This window comes from Piliocolobus tephrosceles, chromosome 10 (assembly GCF_002776525.5).
Source record: "Piliocolobus tephrosceles isolate RC106 chromosome 10, ASM277652v3, whole genome shotgun sequence".
Classification (NCBI taxonomy): domain Eukaryota; kingdom Metazoa; phylum Chordata; class Mammalia; order Primates; family Cercopithecidae; genus Piliocolobus; species Piliocolobus tephrosceles.
In genome coordinates, this window is record NC_045443.1 from 65,045,312 (window position 1) to 65,068,048 (window position 22,737).

At 39.8% G+C, this 22,737-nt stretch overlaps 1 long non-coding RNA gene across 1 annotated transcript in view; it reads left to right on the forward strand.

Moving 5' to 3' along the window:
* Window positions 1-22,737, forward strand: part of LOC111551229 — an 88,187-nt gene that overhangs the window by 38,655 nt on the left and 26,795 nt on the right. Inside the window, exon 4 of the long non-coding RNA XR_002734300.2 lies at window positions 15,100-15,244. This is a non-coding gene — a long non-coding RNA (uncharacterized LOC111551229). The remainder of the gene's footprint in view (window positions 1-15,099; window positions 15,245-22,737) is intronic.

Below are 22,737 nucleotides of genomic sequence, written 5' to 3' on the forward strand. Positions count from 1 at the left end.
AATTGTAAATATTTCCCTTCAAAACAAGAATATATGCCTACTATATCCCACTGTGATTTATAAGTGGGAGGTTTGAAGGGGAGAGACTCACATGGCATGGGAGTCCTCCTGGGGCTCATGAGGGGGAGAGCAGCAAACAATCATCAAATCAGATGAAAATTCCTGAAGGCATTGACCTTTAGTGAATTCTAGGTCTGGTATCAATGGCTGCCTCTTCCTCGAGTTGCTGGAGTCCAGTGGCTGCAATCCTGGGATGCACAGTGTTCTCTCTGGTACCACTGAAATGCTTCTCTGAAGAAGACAAGTTGAAATGGTTCCCAAGAATGAACCCTAGCTGGTGGGACTCTTGCATTTCCAGTATGGTAGACAGCTATAGTTTGTCATTCCCTGGAAGACACTCCTTTGTGTGATAGACTAGGTTTTTCCAACCTCCCTATGGCTAGGTATGATTTTGATCTTGAGACCACATTCTGGCCAATGAGATGTAAACAAAAATGTTTCGCAGCTTCTCAACACCTTTTCTAAGAGAACACCGTGTTCTTTTTCTTTCCCCACTTTGTGGGCTGGAACACAGACCACTCCAGTGATGGCAAAGAGGTAAGAGAGTGGCTGAGTCTAGAGCCTTGAGGACTTTTTGAGACTGCTGTAACAGCAATTGTCAGCTTCTTTACACCTACTGATTTCATTTAGGAAGATAGAAATACATGTCTATCTTGCATAGATAGTGGCCTTGCATAACAGTGGCCTTATTTAGGCCACTGTTATTTTGAGTCTTCTGGTCCTTGCAGCTAAACTAGGTAAACAGCAGGATTTCGTTTTTGTTTGTTTGTTTTGTTCAGGCCAAGATTTTTAATACACCAGAGACAATACGGAGATACTGACACATGATAGGCAAATGGGAGAGTACGGAGTTTGGTCGTAGCCCTGTTCCTGGGATTCTAAAGCAGTTTCCTGATCCGTGTCAGTGGGTCTCCTGGGGTCACTCACAAGTCTCTTTTAGGGCCAGGCTGCTCCTTGTATCAGTAAAAAAAAAAAAAAAAAAAAAAAAAAAAGTAATACGGGGTAACATGGCAGCAATTCCTTAAATATATTTTGTTTGAAGTCAGTTAAGAGAGCTGATAGAATTCATAGTAAGTTCTGCCTGCCTTTTAGGATAGTTATTTCTGAGAAGAGAAGAAGAGAGTTGAGAATTAAATAGATATTCCAAGTAGACATCCTTCAAAGAGGTTAGCAAATGCAAGAAAAAAATACAAGACTGTCTCATAAGCAAAGAACTGTTATTCAAAATTTATAAAAAGAGAAGACAGGAAAAGTGTATACCCTACTATTCAGGTAAAACAAACTCAACAAAGATTGTTGCAAATATGGCAAAACTCCAGCTCACTGCAATTTTTGCTTTTCTTGTGTCCTAGAACTTCTTTTACGCCAATGATAGTAAGAATGATTCTGCGTTAGTTCCTCCCCTGAGCTGTTTGCTTGTCATTGGAACTCTCAGTCACAGTTGACATCCCATCCTTAACTGGGACCCTCCTTTTTCCTTTGCTTCATTTAGCACAGAGGGTGGCAAACTATGGCTCATAGGCCCGATCACAGTCTGTGGGATAAGAATGGTATTTATATTTTTAAATGGTTCAAGTAGTTTAAAAATGAATAACATTTTGTGACACAAAAATTATAACATTTCAGAGTCTATAAATAAAGTTTTATTTGAACACAGCCTTGCCTGTTCATTTACACGTTGTCTATGGCTTTCTTCACACTCCAACGGCAAATCTAAATAGTTGCAACACAACCTGAAAGGCCTGAAAAGCCTAAAATAGTTATTATTGGCACTTTACAGAGGAAGTTTGCCAACCTCAGATCTAGCATGATGTGACATCTTAGTTTTGGAATTCAGAAGCTGAATTCTGGAATTTGAGAGCTGAAAGACTATTTAGAATGCCTCTTGTCAACATCCCTGACACATACCTGGCCAAATCAGCAGTCTGATTTTTTGTACAGCTGTTCTATTCTTAGAAATACTTACTTAAAAGGGAATCCTCTGGTGTTCATTTATTTGTCCTAGTTCTACTCTCAGCATGGCCAGCGGTTGGCAAATAATAGGTGCTTTAAACTATTTAATTATTTGCCAAGCACAGTGGCTCACACCTGTAGTCCCAGCACTGTGAGAGGCCAAGGTGGGAGAATTGCTTAAGGCCGGGAGTTCAAGACTAGCCTGGGCAACACAGTGAGACCCCCCATCTCTACAGGAAAATAAAAAAATTAGCTAGGCATTGTGGTGCTTGCCTGTAGTCTTAGCTACTTGAGAGGCTAAGGTAGGAGGATCGCTGAAACCCAGGAGGTCAAGGCTGAAGTGAACTGTGATTGTACTACTGTACTTCAGCCTGGGTGACAGAGCAAGACCCTGTCTCAGAAAAACTAAAAAAAGGGCCATGTGCGATGGCTCACACCTGTAATCCCAGCACTTTGGGAGGCCAAGGCGGATCACAAGGTCAGGAGATCGAGACCATCCTGGCTAACACAGTGAAACCCCGTCTCTATGAAAAGTACAAAAAAAAAAAAAAAATTAGCCAGGCCTGGTGGCGAGTGCCTGTAGTCCCAGCTACTTGGGAGGCTGAGGCAGGAGAATGGTGGAAGTAAACTCAGGAGGCGGAGGTTGCAGTGAGCCGAAATCGTGCCACTGCACTCCAGCCTGGGTGACAGAGCAAAACTCCATCTCAAAAATATATATATATATATATTTAATACAAACTTAGCACTTACTATATGACAGAATTACTCTAAGAACTTTCCAAGTAATGCACAGAAGACTATGAGATAGAAGAACATTTTACAGGGAAGGATACTGAGTCACGGAGAGGTTAATTAAATTTTCCAAGCACACGCATCTTGTAAGAGGCAGAACTGTGAGTAAAACTCAGTTAGTCTGGCTCTGGAGTCCAGGTTCTCTGCTGCTCTATTTACCAAAGAGTCAACGAATCAACATTTGATTGGTGCATTGTATGTGTCAGTTTTTCAAATATGTAGAGATGCCTACCAAATTCCTAAAAAAAGGATTTATAGTTCCTCCAAAAACTCAAGCCATATAATGCTGCAATATGAGAAGCAAAGGAAAATAGTCTCGCTACACTTTCTGTTTTCTCTAATTATTCTCATTTCTAGGTACCCCCAGGACAGTAAGTGGTTTGAAAACCATTTAGTATAAAGAAAGGTAGAAGAATCTAGGGATGTTTAACTTGGAGAAGACAACTCTTGTTAGGAAAATGATTGGAGCAATTCCAGACTTGCCATGATATTCATAAAATCCAGAGCAAAAATGAGCATTTTCCCAGTGCCTACCTCTTAAGAACAAAGAAACTTATTTCCTCAAAACTTCCAGGAAAGTTTTGGTGTTAGTCAGGGTCTTTCAAGAAGCAGATGTTAAGATGGACTGGTATGTGCTCAGATTTTACTAGGGAAAATGAATGTGTAAATAGAAATAGGCAGGGAGCTGGGAAGGCTGCAAGAACGTCAGGCACTGATGGAAATTTGACTTCAATTAAAGGAGAGGGAGAGAAAGGCCGAATGGAAGTGCCTTTACTGTGCCGTCTAAGCAAATCTTAGGGGAATCCTTCACCCCAAATCAGCTGACAAAGGAGTTGTGTCTCCCAGAAATAAGTCCGTCTTAGGATTCCTTAGGATTCACAAACTTAGGGACGGATTCCAAAGTGCAGCAGCTGGGGCCCTTGGTCAAATATGCTGCCATAGAAGGAGGTGTTCTGGGTGCATGCTTCCCTCCTCACATATCATTCGTCCATTATTAAATCAGTCCTTGTCTCAGTGGATTAATGACCTCATTGGCTGAGGCCTGAATTCTTGAGCCAATCACCCTGGCAAGGGGGCTGGAATTTCCCATAGGCCTATTAAGTCTACTGTCTGGGCCAGTTCCCCTGAAGCATGTGGGTTGTGGGGAGGAGGGACTGATGGCTAAATAAAAAATCTGGATATCTTTAGGGAGGGAAAAGGGAAGTCACATCTATGATACTGAAATTTGAATCCCTATCTGAGGGCAAAGTCTGTGTTTATTTATCTGCAACACAACACCTCTTAAAATCTATGGTGGCTACAGCTTTTAAAAGTTGTGGTTTGGGGAGCAGGAGGATGGGGATCAAATTCTAAGTCACTGAAAATCATCCTGTTATCTATGCCATATGTGTTACCAAGCCTGGTTTTAAAGGCTTCATAAATTGTCAATGAGCTGGCATGTTGCAGTAGAAATATAACCATCATAATAGCTAATAATTTTAGAGCAATAATGATGTGTCTGATACTGTATTTTATATCCATTCTCACACTTACTGCTCATGGTACCTATTGGATAAGCTTCCTTACTAGTTGCAGATTATCTAGGAGGACACTGAAGTCTTAGGGGGTAATGGAACGTCCCTGAGAACACAGTTAAGAAGGTAACTGGCTGATTGTCTGATTGCAAAGTTGTAACAGCTCCTGTCCCTCCTCACAATTCTTACTTTATTGCTTCTCCAGCTTGTTTCAACAATGCTTTTAAACAATAAGTTTGCTTTTCAGGTGCTGTCCTCTTCCAGGTGAGAGTGGGAGTGCTTTATGTTCTCTCAGGCACTGTATTAGTGGCGCTCTACCACCCTGGGCTTGCGATGGCCACTGAAGTCTCTTGAGACTGGCACAATGCCAAAGGGAAGGGCCGGTTGCCCTCAATGTCTAGGAATTGCAGGTAGCCAAATACAGTGCAGCCCTTTGGAATTAACAGCACTTGGCTGACCTTGTAAAGGGAACTGTTTTCCTTATCCATTTTGGTTGCTTAGCTATGTGGTAGTACACACCAAGATTATGTGGAGTTGGCACTTTAGGAACCGAAAGACAGACAGACAAGGACCAAAATAACAAGGGCCATGCAGAGAATTCCACTGGTCATCTCAGTGACAACTCATTGATTACAGAAATCTTTACTGTGGGTGTGCCCTGCTTCAGGGAACATATATGAACAACAGATAAATGAAGGAGTGATTATTCACTTTAAAAAGGCATAATGAATTTACAGAAGGATTCACGGTAAGAGTCTTTTAAATATCAATGAAATGCAAGTAAAATGCAATGTATTATACACAATATCATGTATTGTGTCTTCAAGAGTACAGTCATTGGGCTAAGGGCTGTTCACATAATTATATTTTGAAGAAATATAATTCAGATAGCTTCCACAAGATCAAACTTCAATATATTTTCATTTTTCTATACATCAAGATATATTCATTAGGGTCGTACTACTTGCAAGGCACTATAATATATTGATTTAGTAGGTCTAGGGTGGGGCCCAGATTCTGCCTTCCTAACAAGTCCCCAGACCACACTTTGAGTAGTGAGGGCTTCTAGAGAATCAGGCCCACAGCTTCCACAGCTACTCTTGGTCACTGGGTGTTGTAGTCTGTGCAGCTGGAGTGAATCCCTATTACAGTAATTGTTCCGGTCTCTAAGACCTGAGTGAGAGCACCTGGTTGGGAGCACAGGCAGCACACCTGCACTTTATTCCCTGGAGAGTAGAAGCTTGCTATCTGCTCTCTGCCACTTCTATAGTGGAAGGTAGGCCCTGTTTCCCACCATGACTCACCATAGAAAAAGATCCCTAAACCTAGGAAGGAAGTGCAGATGCTGAGTACCTAAAAAGATGATAAATGTCCACTGTATGAACTATGTGAATTTATATGTAAAAACTTCATTTAGTTATGTGGCTCACTTTTGCATGATCCGTTATGCAGATGTGGAAGTTCCGGGAGCCTGGTCAGCCACATGATTCTAGCCTTGGACTCTTCCCCCTTCTACTTATGCAGTAGAAATCATTTTTAGAACAACTGGTGAACTTGAATGAGGTCTGAAGATGAGAGAGTAGTGATATATCAATTTAAACTTCCTGATTTTGAGGTTTGTATCATGGTTAAGCAGGATATGTCTTTGTGGGTAGATAATGCACACTAATGTATTCAGAGGTGAAGGGGCATCAGGATAGCCACTTACTCTGAGATGATTCAGGAAATATAAAGCTTTCCCAACTCTTCTGTAAATTTGCAATGTCTTTCTTTCTTTTAAGACACCTAGGCTAGAGTGTCACCCAGGCTAGAGTGCAGTTGGTACAATCATGGCTCACTGCAACCTCTGCTTCCTGGGCTCAAGCCATCCTCCTGCCTCAGCCTCCCGAGTAGCTAGGACCACAGGCATGCACCACCATGCTCAGCCAATTTTTTATTTTTGTACTTTTTGTAGAGACGTGGTTTGACCATGTTGCCCAGGCTGGTCTTGAACTCCTGGGCTCAAGTGATTCACCCACCTTAGCCTCCCAAAGTGCTATGATTTGCATGGGTCCAGCCTGCAATATTTTTTCAAAATATAAATATGAAAAAGTCACTGTGAGATTATTTCAGAGTCACAGGCTGGTGAGGTCTAAAATTCTTGATAACTCAGAATTCCCCTTATTTAACTTGAAACAAGGTGAAATTTCCAAAAGTAATCACACATATATAGTCACCCCATTCCCATGCTCTTCTTGTAATGTGACTTCTTGTAATCCAACTTAAAGATGAGGGTGTGTTACTCTCCTAAATATTGGGAAGCAGCTTGACTTTGCTTACCAGTGAAGTGAAATGGAAATGCAGTCACATCCTTTGAAGTCTAATAAATAATTTTTTATTTCTAATAAAGATTTTACTTCATATAGGTAGTTTTACATGTTATCAAGGAATGGCAGACTCCCTTTCTAATAGATTAAAGGCATCCAACAAAGGGTTAGAATTGAACAGATCCAGCACTATCAGAATTTGCTTTCGCAAGTGTAAAACATTTCAGACCATAGATAAGAGTCAAGGTAAAGATAAAAGTAGTATCTATAAATAGGTTAAAAAATTAAAAACTTGGAGGAAATAAAGACCCAACAAACTTTTAATTATAAATTATTGAAAACAAACACCAACCATGAAAGAACAAGGTAAAACAAAATTATGGCATATCAGTACAGTGGATATATGATATTATGAATTATGATGCTGGTGTCTCTCCATTTTTATACATGTTTCCATGTCATTCCACTTGCGCATCATACTCTTATCTAGAAGAGGAAGAAGGACATAATGAGAATCACAGATGCAGAGCTACATGTACTTGCATAGAAAAATGTCCAAAAGTATTGTTGACTAGAAAAGCCAAGTTCTAGGACATTATGTACAATCACATTTACATGTACATGTTCATAGAAAGAAGTCTCCAAGGTAAAATGTAAATCTTACCTTCAAGACAAGACTTTGTCTTCAGCAAAATATAAATAAATGGTGGCTATCTTCAGAGAAGGGGAATTCAAGTGATTTCTACTGTCTTCTTTGTGCTTTTCTGCACTATTTGAATTTTTATATGAAGCATATATCACATTTTACACTTGGAAGAAAGAAATAAAGCTAGACAGCATTAAAAAAAAAGCAGGGTAATAATCATTAGCAGTAGTGGCAGCAGTTGGCTTGAAAAAGTAAAAACCTTTCTCAACAGAATATAAAAAATTTTTAAAGGCACTTCAATTTGGTGGTCTTGTGTTAAATTATTTTTTTCTACCACTTGAATGGTATGTATAAATATAGGCTCTAAATGGAATTCCACCAAGATATTAAGATAAAAAGCAGAATATAAAGATGAAATTTCAGCCAAACATCTGAAACCTTAGTCTAAATAATACCAAATGTTTATCTGTTTTCTATCACATACAAAAAGCACATAAATAATGAAGTTTTCATTTGTCATGCAGACATTGTTAGAATTATCGAGCTACAACCCAGAGGGAAGGAAAGGAGGTAACGGCATTTTATTTTACTCCTGTTTTTTTGGAGACATTTGTAAGCAAAAGAAGTGACAGGGTCAGTAACATCTCAAACACAAAGCATGTTTAGATGTACAGAACATCATCAGATGTATGTTTCAGACCTAGTGACAAAATTCAAACAGCACTTCATTGTTAGAAATAGAAGATTATGCAATGCTCAAATCCCAGTTTGATGCTCAAGAGATACAAGGATATAGGAAAAAACCAAACCGTTGCTTCCTGCTCTCTACTCTGTACTCTCACGGTCACTCAACACTTCTGACACCAGGCGTGTGGGTGTTTTTCTCACATACCAACCAAAGCAATTCTGCAAGGAATTCTCCTGTGGACACCGGCTGGGTATGTTCTAATTCAATCCAATTATGACATTATCTACCTAGAGATAGCATCAGATACCAGAGGTTAATGGCTCAGTCCCACAGGATTACCCCCCTCTTCAGATGCCAGTCATGAACAAGTTGTGACCTGTGCTTCTGACCCACGGCACCTCCTTGGGTTTGATTAATTTGTTAGAGCAGCTCACAGAACTAAGACAAATGCTTTACTTATGTTTACCGGTTTATTGATATAGAATATAATATAGGACACAGATGAACAGCCAGATGGAAGAGGTGCGTGGGGTAAGGTTTGGGGGAAGAGGTGGGAGCTTCCATGCCTTCCCCATGCGCACCACCCTTAGGGAACCTCCAGGTGTTCAGCTATTTGGAAGCTCTCTGAATCCTGTCCTTTGGGGTTTTTATGGAGACTTTATATGTAGAGATGATTGATTACCATCAGTGGCCACTGCAGATCCACTCAACCTTCAGCACCTTTCTCCTCCCCAAAGGTTGGGGTGTGGGCTGAAAGTCCTAACCCTCTTATTCTGTTTTGGTCTTTTCAGTGAGCAGGCCCATCCTGAAGCTACCCAGGGGCTGGCAGCTACTGGTCATCTCATTAGCACACAGGCACACTATTATCACTCTGGAGACCTCAGAGGTTCTAGGAGTTGTGTGCCAGGAAACCGGGAGGAAGACCAGAGATATATATCTTATTAGAAACCACAATATCTCAAGAGGTTTCAGATTTAAATGGTTATATTTCACTATATCTATTCAGAAATTTGATCTAGCAAGAGTTTAATGTTATAAAGATTAGCAGACAACTAGAGAGAACTAGATTTTGGATTAAGCAGGAACAACTCTCCTCCCTGCCAATTTATTATTCTCTGCCATGAATGAGCACTGGCATTAGAAAGCTAAAGCACAGAACACATACAGAATATTAGTATTCAGTAAATAATCATGATTGCAGTCACCAAGTGCAGACAGTCTGCAGTGGGAGTGTTCCCGGTCTCCTTCAAAATACTGCAGCTGTTACATTAATGGCTGAGGATCCAGGGTAATATCAAGGAACAAAGCTTGTTGAGTTTGATTAGTTCTAGTGGATGTCATCTTCAAAATGCGACTAATTTGATAATACCAGAGCATTTCTGAGGGAAGAAGGAAAACAAGGATAATGTTATGTAAATAGACATTATTATTTTCATCTCTTTGGATGAAACCCTTGACATAAACCATTCTAGAAGCAAAATGAAGCAAGGAAGTGAGAAATGAGTGAAGCAGCCCTTTCGGTCTGTAAATAATTGCATGGTGGGCTGACAGTTCTGGGCCAGAGGCTGTAGAGTGGGCCCAAAGTAGGCTGGCTTCCCCTAGTAATTGTCACAGTAGCTCGCATTTACGGCATATTTAATACATTCCAGGTCCTTCCCTAGCTTTTTCACATGGGTTATATAATTTAATCTTCACTGCCATCCTGCAGAGTAAGTACTATTATCACTGTCATTTTATAGATATGAAAACTGAAGCTTGGGAAAGTTAGGTAATCTCTCAAGGTCACACAGCAAGGAGCGGAACTGGCATTTGGACTCAGGCCTACGGCATCCTCAACCGCTACATTCTATTGTTTCTAAAAGCTTGCTAGGTAAGAAGGGCCTTATTATTTATAATCCACCAGGGGCCTCATTCTCTAGTTTCAAATCGAGCCTTTTTTTCTAATTCGATGCCTTAGAAATAGTCACTGTCAAGCCAAGACCATTTTTATGCTGTTGTGTTTGAAATACCCTCCTTTCACCTGTCTCCTTTACCACCTCCCCTGGTTCTTAAAGCCAGTCTACACAAAAATTAAATATCTACCTAATTTGTAAACAAGAGGGAAGGATGGGCCTGGAAATGCTTAGAACTAAAATTTGGGTCTTGAACCTTCTGGCTGTATTCTTGTCTTAGTCTAGTGACTTGAAGATGGCCAGTGGACATTAAATGTTCCTGGAGACTTGAATCACTATTAAAGCCCAACTCATCCTTGACTCAAATGCTTTTATAAAATAAGAACAAAGTTTACTCAAGTAGTAAATAAGGAGTAATGCATTTTCAGCACTGAAGTCAGGCTTGATTGTCTCCACTAACCTAGAGAAAGGTTAACAGGAGAGCGTGGATCCAATTTTCCTGCTCCCATTGAGGAAAATAAGGTGGCTTCATCTAGACATTTGATCCTCAACTTTCTACTTTTTAGTAAAGAATTTATTTATTCTCATTCTTTGGAAGATGAATTTTTTGAAAACATTGACCTCTTCTATCGCTTTTGGTTGTCTATTGTTTTTGTCCATTTTCTGTTGCTGTAACAGAACACATGACACTAGGTAATTGATTTAAAAAAGAAATTTATGTCTTACAGTTCTGGATGCTGGGAAGTCCAAGGTCAAGGGTCTGCCTCTGGTTGCTTCTGGTGAGGGCATTGTGCTGTGTCATAACTGACAGAAAGCACCACAGAGAGACAAACTGGCTTTTATAACAGACCTACCCTTTGATAACTAACCCAAGCCTATGATAACCCATTAATCCATTAACTCATTAATCCAGTAATCCGTGAATGGATTAGTCCATTCATGAGAGCAGAACCCTCATGACCCAATCACTTCTTAAAGGCCCCAGTTATTAATACGATTACACTGGGAATTAAGTTTCAGCTTGAATTTTGGAGGGGAAAAACATTCAAACCACAGTAAATGTCTAAATCAGGACATTACATTTTTCATTAATGGTACCTATTACCATCATAATTACTGAACTTTGTTTGTAGAGAAATTTCAGATGTCCTCAAGATATCTTCAAAGTGGTCACAATTCTGTTAAGAAATTATTAATCAAAGCGCTAGATCACTGAGATTGTAGTTAAGAAATCATTCTAAAAGTTCTGCTACTAAATCTGATATAATCATTTTTCAGAGAGAATACAAATTTAATAGTATAGTGTTGAACAGTGGAACTCATAACATTCATGTCTGAGTGCTGGGTTAGACCTAGAAGATGCTGAAAAATCTATAGTTTGAGTGGATAGGCACAATGGTGATTCCTATTATTAAAATAGAAAAAGTGATGAAAACACCTTTTTGCAATTGGAGCGGTCTTGTTTCCTTTACTGTATTCAGCTTCCATAATGAAATTTGTATTACTGCTTTAGTTTTTGTATCTTGTCCAGGTTTTTACTCAAAATATTAGCCAAGTCATGTATTTTCACTGTTTCTTACTATTTAATTAGGTCCAAAGTCTAACCATTTTATTAAGTACAGATGAATTACCAATATGTCTTCATGAACAACTCCTGGGAGATAATGAGCAAGGGGAGATTTCTATTAGGAAGAAGAAATAATTGAACTAGGGAGCTGGATCTACATGTCTATTGCTAAGTTTAAAGACTGCCTGGTTCTTTTTGCTTGTTAAAAGTCAATTGAGTAACAGGTTTTTATTGAGCATAAAATATTCTGGGCAAGGTAATGTACTAGATATATTGCAACATAGTGGGAAGGGTAACACCCTAATTTTAAGGATTTAAGTCACGAGATGAGAAATATGTACATAAAAGTATTATTAAGAATATAAGGTAATTCGAAGCAGGTGGAGAATAAGAAAAAAAGAATATGAGGTAAATGAGAAATATTAGTATGAGCAGTAAGTGCTGAAAAAATTCAGAGACTAAGAGTTTGCTTCTGGCTAATCTGGAGAGACTTCATGGAGGAGGCAGGATCCAATATGTACTTAGAAGGATGGTGTGGTGGCCAAATTAGTTGCCTAACCAGCATCTATTAACTCTTTTTCATATTTTAGAAACTGTCCCACATACAGCATACTTGTTTCAGGGAAAGCAAACTCCCTCTTAAGCCCCAAGGGAGAATCCTATTAGTCTAATGCCAAGCCAGTGGTTGCAATCATCTCTTCCCTCCCCTCCCTCATGATGCATTCAGGGAACTAGGCTTACGCCAATCAGTAAACGGTAGTTCCTTAGCAATTGGCATTGATCTAGGAATGGGCACAGGAGTGCAGCACACTTGTCTCAGGAAAAGCAAACTTCGTCCAAGTTTGGGTCCAAGCAGTCTAAGAGAAAAGACATTTATTTCATAATTGGGCATCAGATTGCTACTCTCTCCCACTGGACACAAAAAATATATCATCATTTGCCCCAGTTGCTTCTGGTGACCATATTAACAGCTGGCACGAAGACAAAGCTGACACCTGCAGGAAGGCTGAGGCTGGAGAACAGGGGAGATGCAGATGTGGAGCCCGTTCCTGCGGTGCCTGGGGTTTGATCTGCCTCGGGATCGCCTATTGTGTGAAACAATACCTTCTCCAAGAAGTCTCTCCAGATTAGCCAGAAGCAAGCTCTTAGTCTCTGAATTCTTTCAGCACTTACTGCTCATACTAATATTTCTCATTTACCTCATATTCTTTTTTTCTTATTCTCCATCTGCTTCGAATTACCTTATATTCTTAATAACACTTTTATGTACATATTTCTCATCTCGTGACTTAAATCCTTAAAATTAGGGTGTTACCCTTCCCACTATGTTGCAATATATCTAGTACATTCTCTCAATGCTCAAGCCAGTGAGAGAGAGGCTTTCTGTAACTTTCAACCCAAATCATTCTGTCTTCAATAGTAGAGTGGACATAAGCTGGTTGCCCTCTTGGCATTTCTTTCCCTTTTTTCTTGGCAACAGAACCCTGGTTTTATTTTGGAGATCCCTCCTCCACCATTTTGCCGTGTGATTTGAACAGGAGAGATGTTCTTTCAGCTCCAGGTGGCAGTTCCCTGGATGCAGTGATTTATTCAGATATGGACACAGGAGAAATAAGGAAAATTTGCTGAGTCTTCTGAAAAGAAGTTTTTGCTCTTTCGCATGGGAGCTGCCATGGTTCTGTGTTCTCCTGGATGGCCCGTGAGCAACGGGAACCTGTGTTAGTTTCCTAGGGCTTTTGTAAGAAATCACCACAAACCGGCTGTCTGCAAACAACAGACGTTTATTCTCTCATAGTTCTCGGCGCTGGAAGTCCAAAATCAAGGAGCTGACAGGTGATGCACCTTCTGAGGTGCCTCTGAGGCTTTAGGGAAGAACTCTTCCTTCCATCTTCCTAGCTTCCAGAAGGAAGCTAGAGGTTGATGGCAATCCTTGGTGTTCCCTGGCTTGTGGCTGCCTCAGTCAAATATCTGCCACTGTCCTCACCTGACCTTCTCCCTCGGTGTCTCTATATCCTCTCTTATTATTATTATTATTCCTCTCTTCCTATAAGAACACCAGTCACTGGACTAGGACCCATCCTGATCCAATATGACCTCATCTTAATGCAATTACACTGCCAAGACCCTATTTCCAAATAAGGTCACATACTCAAGTCCCAGGTGAACGGGAATCTGGGGGAACACAATTCAACTGAGTGCAGGGTCTAGAACTCTTGCAGCCATTTCTGCTATTCTGAAGGAAGCCAGCCTGAGAACGAAATCAACACACAGAGCCAAGATCATCTCAAAGTAAACGACATCATGAACCTCTGAATCAAACTGTGCCTGAGTGTGTTTTACTTTGGACTTTTAGTTTACTTGAGCCAAGAAATTTCTTTTTGTTTAACCCACTTTGTGTTGGGTTTTCTTTTGCTAGTTACAAAAATATTTTAATGAATAAAAGTGGATATAAATTCAGTGAGAGGAGGAAAAGCTCTTGCTGAATAATAGAAAATGGCATGAGAAAAAAATCAAGAGGATAAAATAAAAGGAGTGTTGAAGAAAAGGTTTGGCTAGAGGAGAGTATTCATTAGTGGAGCAGGGGACATAAAGGTGGATAGGTTAGCTAGTGTAAGTTTTTGGAGGTCTGTAAATGTCAAGTTAAATAATATGAACATTTTCTATAAAGCAGATGGTGTCTATAAGACAATTTTTGAACAAGGAAGTTGAATCAATTCATGAGCCACTGAAGTGCAGGCTATTTTGGAAGGGGACAGATTAGAAGTATTAATTTCAAGAGGCTAGAATCAGATGAAAATGTGTTGCTCTGATGTTTCCCAATTCAATCAAGCATCCAGCCATAGCTTGTAATGTCCAGACTGGGATTTAGTCTATGCCTATTCCTCTGAACTCATTCCATCCCACTTTCCCACCCTGATCTTCTTCCTGTCCCCAGAAGAGACCACAATCATTCTGCATTTGGGCCTTGCATTGGCTGTTCCCCCTGCCTGAAATGCTTTTTCTTCTTGATCTTTGTATGTCTGGCTCCTTCTTGTCATTCAATTCTCAGGTCAGCTGTTCACCTCATCAGAGAGGACTTTCCTGACCGGTCAGTCCTGTCCTCTATGATAGATAGAGAGGGACAGTAGCCACCTGTCCCTCTCTATCACACTGCCCTACTTTGATTCTTCGCAGCATTAGCCCCACCTGCTATTTTATTGTTTGTTTGTTTATTTATTTATTTATTTTTAGTTCTTCCTCTCCCCTAACTACAGAGTAACCTTCAGAAGAGTAAGGAACTTGGCAGGCTTTTCATTGCTCTATCCTTAGAACCTAGCAGGAGCTCAATAAGTACATCTTGTGTAAATGATTAAGAAATACATTTAGCTATGAAGATTTAAAATTGCTGAAATATTGAATAAATACATAAATTTTAGAAGAGTAGCAAAATTAAATGATTTTGCCAACTGAGAGACAAATAAAATATTTTAAAAATAAATTTTGCTCAAAAAGCAGGCAGGCGTGGAAGAACCAAAGTATGTAAGCATTTTTCTCAGTGTTCCAAAGAAACGAGGGGAATTTTTAAAACAACACTCTTGTCTCTCAAGGCTGTTTCCACCAGAAACGCCTTGGGCATGAAGAAAAGCCCTGGGGACCTATGAGGGAATGTATTTAAGCCTTTCTGTTTCCATTTTTCCCCAGTGGCAGTTTCATTTCAAGACCAGTGTTCTATAACTAGCTCTACGTTTCTAGAGCAGTCTACGTCTCTGAAAAATTTGGAGTAAGACACATTCTCCGTTTTATTGTATCTACAATGGAACCTCTCCTCCCTCTCATTTCTTCTCCAGTAAGTAGAAACTCGTGTGTTATTTGCTTCCACAAAAGGGGTTTTGACCTTAGCGTAAAGCTATCCTACCATTAATCATTATCTTCTTTCCCTTGAAATACGCCATGGGGCATTTACCAGCCCATTATGAAAAATCTTTGTCACATAGAATGAAGCCCAAACAAGCCTTAGCAAAGTAATAAACGGGAGCATTCTATGATGCAGAGAACTTTCTAAGGCTGCCTTTCTTTATTAGTCTCCCAGGCTGCAATTACTTATAATATACCAGTGTGACTTTTTCTGAGATTATAATGAATGAGCTTGTGTATATTACTGATTTGCCTCTTTGGACTGAATTGGTTGGTAAATTACTTGAAGTTGCTTATCCAAGCCATGCAAAAAAATATCAGAGTGTTGACTTGAAGGAATGGGCCAGCCTAGGTGAACTGGCTACTAAATTCAAATGATAAATATAATAACAGCTCAAAAGAGATACGCATGATAAGCCTCTGAATTCACTGCCAATCAAGTTTGGGAATGAAACTCTAAAGCCTTCATGATTTGGTTTGCTAAAATGTTTGTAGTGAATACTGTTTGAAATTACTGGTATGTTGGCTGAGACTTAGAAATCTTTAAGTCACACAGAAGTTTTTGTTTTTCTTCCTCCCTCCCTCCCTGCCATCCCTCTTCCTGTTAATAGTTTCATTACTTATAATGGCATTTAATTAGGGATGTCTTTTGTATAAATACCCTTAAGGAAGGCCTCTTTTTAAAAGTAAGAACTTTAAGGGACTTAATGGAGTTATATAATAATGAAATACATTTTATAACCATTTGCATAGTTTAAAATGCTTGACCAGTACCATGCATTATCAAATTAAATAATCTTTCCTTTTTCTTTTTCCTGGAGAATATATAGTTCTGTCATAACTACTGTAATTTGTAAAAGTTGTAATGGACCATTTTATATTGGCTAAGATGTATATTGGAAAAGTTAATGTACCACAAACTAAGTATGTGTAAGTTTATCATGAGATGTGTGTATATTTTAGAAATCTTAGCAAAATTTTTGCATTTAATTCAGCAGTCACACTGGAAAACTATTAATTTATTTCAGCAATGTTGCCTTTTCCAAAACACTTTTGGGCTGTGTCTTTGTAATTAAGAACTTATAGCATGTTCTTTTGAATATTGTTAATGGCAGATTTTCTTCCATCAAAGACTGATTTGAATGTTGGAAATAGTCAAAATTTATTTGTTCTTAAATCAGTTTTATAAAATAAATGATCAACTTGTGTTATAATCTTTGGAACTATAGACAAAGCAATACAAGAACATGGGATTCTAAAGCTATTTCATTAATTTTCTTGAGTGGTTCAGAGTGCATCTGAAGTCACTTTTCGAATTGCGAGAAATATTTCTGTTTCCTATTTGATTGCTGTTTAATTTACTTCTACGCTATAGAGGGAAATGTTTTAGATTCCCAGTAACCGTCTGACTTAATTACTCTTTTGGAGCTCAGGAATCCCTTTACCACTGCAGTACAGAAAAGAGCATCTGTAGGTATTCAGGTGTATTTTAAAGGCATCTCATTCCCCATCCCTGCATAACTCAGATTTATGCAACAGTGAGATGAAAAATACAAAATAAAATAGAAACACACTGTTGAACTCCATGTTCCTGAGATAAAAATATGCCCTTTAAATATGCATCTCTGAGTGCTCTACAATGAATAAAGACAAGTTTATAGGGGACCAAGACTCATCATTAGTGAAACAAAAATATAGTGGGAAATGTATGGGCTGCAGGTACAGACACAGGGAAGACTGCACTTGAATGATAATAAGTTCACCAACCACCTCATTACTCCTGACTGTATCAGCACCCTTGATTCATTTATTCAACAAACATACAATGAGCATCTCCTAGGTGCCAGGCGCTGTTCTTAAGGGCTGAGATTCTGCCGTCGAGCCTACCTTTCCCTGTCCTCATGGGGCTGACATTATGGTGGCAAGGACAGACACAATTAATTAATTACATATTTTTAGATATAGTGTAGTTGTGTGTGTGTGTGTGTAGAGAGAGAGAGAGAGAGAATAATTTTAAGTAGTTGTAAAAGGTATGAGGAAAAGTTCAGTAGAGAAGGAGATGGAAAGTGGTGTGGGTATTATTTTATTTTATTTTATTTTTTTTTTTATTATACTTTAAGTTCTAGGGTACATGTGCATAACATGCAGGTTACATATGTATACATGTGCCATGTTGGTGTGCTGCACCCATCAACTCGTCAGCACCCATCAATTCATCATTTATATCAGGTATAACTCCCCAATGCAATCCCTCCCCCCTCCCCCCTCCCCATGATAGGCCCCAGTGTGTGATGTTCCCCTTCCCGAGTCCAAGTGAGCTCATTGTTCAGTTCCCACCTATGAGTGAGAACATGCGGTGTTTGGTTTTCTCTTCTTGTGATAATTTGCTAAGAATGATGGTTTCCAGCTGCATCCATGTCTCTACAAAGGACGCAAACTCATCCTTTTTTATGGCTGCATAGTATTCCATGGTGTATATGTGCCACATTTTCTTAATCCAGTCTGTCACTGATGGACATTTGGGTTGATTCCAAGACTTTGCTATTGTGAATAGTGCCGCAATAAACATACGTGTGCATGTGTCTTTGTAGTAGCATAATTTATAATCCTTTGGGTATATACCCAGTAGTGGGATGGCTGGGTCATATGGTACATCTAGTTCTAGATCCTTGAGGAATCGCCATACTGTTTTCCATAATGGTTGAACTAGTTTACAATCCCACCAACAGTGTAAAAGTGTTCCTATTTCTCCACATCCTCTCCAACACCTGTTGTTTCCTGATTTTTTAATGATTGCCATTCTAACTGGTGTGAGATGGTATCTCATTGTGGTTTTGATTTGCATTTCTCTGATGGCCAGTGATGATGAGCATTTTTTCATGTGTCTGTTGGCTGTATGAATGTCTTCTTTTGAGAAATGTCTGTTCATATCCTTTCCCCACTTTTGGATGGGGTTGTTTGTTTTTTTCTTGTATATTTGTTTGAGTTCTTTGTAGATTCTGGAAATGAGCCCTTTGTCAGATGAGTAGATTGCAAAAATTTTCTCCCATTCTGTAGGTTGCCTGTTCACTCTGATGGTAGTTTCTTTTGCTGTGCAGAAGCTCTTTAGTTTAATGAGATCCCATTTGTCAATTTTGGCTTTTGCTGCCGTTGCTTTTGGTGTTTTAGACATGAAGTCCTTGCCCATGCCTATGTCCTGAATGGTACTACCTAGATTTTCTTCTAGGGTTTTTATGGTATTAGGTCTAACATTTAAGTCTCTAATCCATCTTGAATTAATCTTCGTATAAGGAGTAAGGAAAGGATCCAGTTTCAGCTTTCTACTTATGGCTAGCCAATTTTCCCAGCACCATTTATTAAATAGGGAATCCTTTCCCCATTTCTTGTTTTTCTCAGGTTTGTCAAATATCAGATGGTTGTAGATGTGTGGCATTATTTCTGAAGGCTCCGTTCTGTTCCATTGGTCTATATCTCTGTTTTGGTACCAGTACCATGCTGTTTTGGTTACTGTAGCCTTGTAGTATAGTTTGAAGTCAGGTAGCGTGACGCCTCCGGCTTTGTCCTTTTGACTTAGGATTGTCTTGGCAATACGGGCTCTTTTTTATTTTAAAGAGGGTTCTTGGAGACAGCCTCTCTGGGCGAGGTTGGGAGGTATTTGAGGTGAAGCCTGTATGACATTACAGAGCCAGCCTTGCCAATACTGGGAGATAAGCATTCCAGGCAGAAGCAACAAACAGGAAGAGGCTCTGAGGTGGGAGGGGCAACTTGGGGTGATTGAGGACAAGCAAGGAGACCAGGGTGAATGGAGTGGACGGAGCAGGTGGGGGCTGGGGGGGGACAAGGTCTGAGATCACCAAGGGCTCAGACCCTAGGGGGTTTGAAGGCCCTATGAGGACTTGGAATTTTTTTGGAGTACAAAAGGAGGCCATTGGAGAGATTTTAGCCAGAGCAGTGACAATCCAATTTCATGTTTTTAACGACTCTCCTGTTAAATTTTGCACTTTTAAATAAATTCTCTGCATAATAATGATGCTAAAATTCATTGTTTTCCACGTGCCAGGCACTGTGCCAGGCATTTCACATGGGTGCTTAGAATAAAATCCAACTCCTCTCCATATCCTCTGTTAGTTGAATTTCTGTTGAAGTCCGAATCTCCTCTACCTCTGAATGTTGATCTTATTTGGAAATAGGGTCTTTAAAAATATAATTAATTCAGACGAGGTTAAAATTAGGGTAGATCCAATCCCATATGACTGATGTCCTTATAACAAAGGGAAATGTGAACACTTGCAGGCATGCGCAGAGGGAAGGCTATGTGAAAAGACACAGGGAGAAGGCCACGTGAGGGTAGAGGATTGGAGTGATCAATCTACAATCCGAGGAACACCAAAGATGACAGGCAAGCCAGCAGAATCTACTAGAGAGGCTGGGAACACATTCTCCCTCACTGCCCTTAGAAGGAACCACCTTGGTTCTGACACCTTGGTTTCAGACTTCTAGCCTCCAGCACCGTGAGAATAAATTTCTGTTATTTTAAGCCACCCAGTTTGTGGTATTTTCTTACGGCAAAACCCTAGGGCACTACTACAGCCTCTTTCTCCCTAGCCCATTAGGGTCAGTCGCACTGTTCTCTTCTATACATGTCTTCAAGCCCTCTGCTTGGAACAAAAGCCCCAGCGTTCACCTATGGCCAGCGCCTTCCTATCCTTCAGGTCCCAGGTCAAACAGCACCTGGTCTCCTGATCTAAATAAGCACCCCATTCCTACTCCTGGGCACGCTACCCCTCTATAGAAGGACTCCTAACACAGTCCTCATTTTAGTTATGTTTTTCATAATACGCCCACTACCTGAAACAATCCGGTTAGTTTGTTTTTTTATTTGTTTACTGTCTGTCCCTCATCTGCTCCTGTTCTCTTCCCCACCTAGACAGTCAAGTAAAAGAGCAGGAAGTTTGCCTTCTTCAACACAGAAATCCCAGCGCCTGTAAAATATCCTGGTACATAGTAGGCACTTAATAAATATTGATTGAATGAATGTATAATCCAGATTCTAGTTACTCTGAGGTTTAATAGAAATTGGTGGAAGCCCCTCTCTCACATCTTGAGGAAATACCCAGGATCCTCCTTAGATTTCTATGATTTTCTAGGGATTCACGTTCCGTGGGACCCTTCGGCCTGGATCTCTGTCTCACCCACACCTTGTCTCCGTGGCTGGTGCCTTCTGTGTACTCTGCACTCACCCAGATGGGGGCACGTGGCCCCTTTCCTTGACTTCCCTCTCAAGCCACTCTGCATGAATGTGTGTGTGTGTGTACACTAGACTTTTCTGAAGCTTTGGAGTAACAGAGGGAGTCTACATCACAGAGAAACAGAAAACCTAACATCAGACAGTAGACATTATTATTCTTTGTGAAATTATTTGGCCTCCTCACCCTTGAGAAAGTCTTCTCTGGGTGCCTTTCTCCTGAGGCTCCCAAGCCACACAGCTTTCTTCCCTACTTCCTTTACCCTCTTTCCTCTCCTCCCTTCACTGTTTTCTTCCAAGTCCTGCTTATGTATGATGCAGAGAAGCTGATCATTTTCGTTATTTTTCTTGCATTATTCCAGCTCTTGGCCCCAAGCCCCTTGATGTATATCATTTTCCTACACCAGATAGTTCTGTCTGGTAGTATGACTCTGGTGCCAGCTGGAAAAATTATTTTTAATTTTACTACATTTCAAACAATTCTCTCCTTTTACTGCCACAATAACAACCCAATGGAATATATTCTACTAATATCTCCATTACTTATGAAGAGAACGAGAATGGTTAGAAATTTTAAGTAATTTGATAAACATCAAATGACAGTGTTAAGACTTGAACCAAAATCCTGGGCTTGTAACATGAATAATGAATATTATATATGTATATAAAAATATAAACTTTATGCAATTATAATTACATATATTATATATATACACACATACATATGAATATATATATTTTAATAAACTGTCAAAATATGTATACAATTCATCCAAAATATAATTCAGTTTATCTCAATTGTTACTTCTTTTGTCTTTATAGTTATGTTAAAACAACCTCTTCAGATTTTTTTATTTGTTTGTTTTTGAGATGGAGTCTCACTCTGTTGCCCAGGCTGGAGTGCAGTGGTGTGATCTTGGCTCACTGCAACCTCTGCCTCCCGGTTCAAGCAACTCTCCTGTTTCAGCCTCTGAGTAGCTGTAATCATAGACATGCACCAATATGCCTGGCTAATTTTTGTCTTTTCAGTAGAGATGAGATTTCGCCATATTGTCCAGGCTGGTCTCAAACTGCTGACATCAAGTGATCTGCCCACCTCGGCCCCCCAGTGTGCTGGGATTACAGGCATGAACCACCACACCTGGGCTGTCTTCAGATATTTTTAAGGGACCTCGAAGACTCTAATTACATTATCCTGGTACCAAGATTGATGGGACCAGAAAGGCCTGAAGAATATGGGCTCTGGAATTAGACATTCCTGGCTCGAATACATGTCTGGCCTTGGCACTGCATAGCTATGTGAACTTGGGCAAGCCTCTTAACCCTGAGCCTCAGTTTCTGCATCTATAAAATGGGAATAATAGCAGTATCTATATCATAGTGTTGTTTAGAGGATTAAATAATACTGCATGTAAGGTGCTGGAAGGTGTGTGGTAATATTTGTGAAATGGCACCGTAGGCATATAACATACGCAACCTTAGCTAGCAACTCTGAAATAAAAAGTGAAAAACCAAGCTGAGCGTGGCGGCTCATACCTGTAATCCCAGCACTTATGGAGGCCGAGGTCAGGGGATTACGAGATCAGGAGTTCCAGACCAGCCTCACCAATATGGTGAAACCCTGTCTCTACTAAAACAAATACAAAAATTAGCCAGGTATAGTGGCGCACGCCTGTAGTCCCAGTTACTTGGAAGGCTGAGGCGGGAGAATCGTTTGAACACGGGAGGCGGAGGTTGCAGTGAGCCAAGATTGAGCCTGGGCGACAGAGCAAGACTCCATCTCAAAAAAAAAAAAAAAAAAAAAAAAAGTGAAAAACCTCCTGTAGTGTTGGCAAGAATACATCTTTAAGAGAAAGAAATCGAGATCAAATTCAGAAAAGTTTGCTTTGCAGACTTGTATATAAAAAAAAAACACCTAGCCTCTCCCTAAGTTATCAGTTTCTCTTATGAGCTACAGCTTCACAATGTTACTTAGCAAAAGCCTCAAATTCATTGACCCTCAGTCACAGGCAGAGTCATCACAAGTGACACTTTGGGAATAGAAATTTCATTTAAAAGGGAGTAGGCTTTCATATTTAGGAATCGAGGTCACCAAGATACTGAAAATTATCTTTACTTTATATGAAATTTACTGATATTTTCATAGGCAAACGGCAATAATGGTATACACAATTCATAAT